Raw genomic sequence first — 2120 nt, 5'->3', positions numbered from 1 at the left:
GCTAATTACTGATCACTAACATGCTAGTTAACATTAGTCATTAAACCTAAACAGATAATGGAAGTCCAAACTGCCTGTGAGCTTCTCCTGTACTATACGGTAATTCCTCTACTGTGTGACAGTAAGTCTCGTGGTTATGACCCAATCTTTAGCCTATTGTTATAAAAGCGTCTGCTACGGAGCCATAACGTGAGCTACAAGGTAATGGAGCCTTTTATACATTGTCGTGTTTCTTTAGAAATAAACAACGGACAAATAGAGTCTTTAAACTCTTCAGATGTAAAGTTATTCTCTGTCAAAGTGACGTCAGAATGAATGGGAGTCAATGGGATGCTAACGGGAGGTGATGGCTTGGTAGCATCTAAATGGCGCCGTAGGAGCTACGGGCTGTGTGGAGAAGCTTACCCCATTGGCTTTTTTAGATAGATAAATAGATAGATACTTTATTGATCCCAAAGGGGAAATTCAAGATTAAAGGTATTATGGAGGATTTTCTTTTTCCGGGTGGATCATCAAGACTATTGGTCCTCCTAGTTGTCAATCATTCTGGCGCTATGTTTACGTAAGGCCGTCGTACGTGCTCGTCCCTAGGGTAGTTTTCGCTTTCTGCGCATGCGCACTTTCAGGTGTATATGTGTGGTGAGCATAGGTAGTGAGCTACGGTTTCAGCCATTCATTGAAGCTCGCCGCTCGCTCGTTGATAACTCAGCAAACCCTTGGTGTTCTCTCAATGAGCTTCATGAGGTAGTCACCTGAAATGGTTTTACCTTCACAGGTGTGCTTTGTCAGGGTTAATTAGTGGAATTTATTTCCCTTATTAATAAAAAAGCAAAGGGTGGCTACTTTGAAGAATCTAAAATATAAGACATGTTTTCAGTTATTTCACACTTTTTTGTTAAGTACATAATTCCATATGTGTTCATTCATAGTTTTGATGCCTTCAGTGAGAATCTACAATGGAAATAGTCATGAAAATAAAGAAACACATTGAATGAGAAGGTGTGTCCAAACTTTTGGCCTGTACTGTATATATACTTCTGGTGTAGTTACAAACTTTCTAATGCCTCGTTTTATAAATACATAAAATATTTGTACTAGTGTAGATGTTTGGTATCATTCCGGGCATTATTAGTGGGCCGGGGCGGAGCCAGACGATATAAACATTCGGGGCTTAGCCCAAACCTAGGGGAGTCCGGGGGCATGCTCCCCCTGTGGAGTTTTGTTTCCCCAATTACGTCAGCTAAATGCACTATTTTTCAAAAATTTTGAATATTGTGGAAAAGGTCATTGTGCTGCACCACCAGAACAAGAATGACAGATTAACGCTGACACCACTCAGCTCATATACGCTCTACACCAACCCTCATCAGCAGCTGCTCTTTATCATGCCTTCTTTATCTCATCATCAGAGGAAACTTTGCAGCATCAGCTCTCTATCCAGTAATCAATGTCCTTTACACGAGTCTAAAACCACAGAAGCTGACGTGTCTTCATACACACATACACCTCTGATGATGAGATAAAGAAGGCATGAAAAAGAGCAGCTGCTGATGAGGGTTGGCATGGCAATCTGACGTCCTTGAAGGAGATGATGGGATAACATTTCACTGGAACTGAAACTAACCACGCACGCAACCAACGCCTGTGGTGGAGCTAACGTTAGCGCTTTTTCATGACTTCTTTATCTCATCATCAGAGGAAACTTTGCAGCATCAGCTCTCTATCCAGTAATACAGTGGTTCCAAACCTGGGGTCGGGGCACCGAAGAAAAGAACATTAAAATGACACACACACACACACACACATACACACACACACACACACACACACACACACAGACACACACACAAACACACACACACACACACACACACACACACAGATACACACACAAACACACACAGGCACACACACAAACACAGACACACACACAGACACAAAAAAGAAGATCCCAACGCCAACAACAAGCAGCAGTTCCCAAACCCAGAATAATAGACATGATGAGACCAGAGAGATTAGAGAGTTATAATGGGTCTTTATCTCAGATATAAAAACAGAAATGGAGGGAGCACATCTGATATGTGAAGGCAGCCGCTTCCACCGTCGTGGAGCAGCAACTG

This window comes from Perca fluviatilis, chromosome 23 (genome assembly GCF_010015445.1).
Source record: "Perca fluviatilis chromosome 23, GENO_Pfluv_1.0, whole genome shotgun sequence".
Lineage (NCBI taxonomy): Eukaryota > Metazoa > Chordata > Actinopteri > Perciformes > Percidae > Perca > Perca fluviatilis.
The sequence above is the reverse complement of the archived record's forward strand: the minus strand, read 5'-3'. Positions refer to the sequence as shown.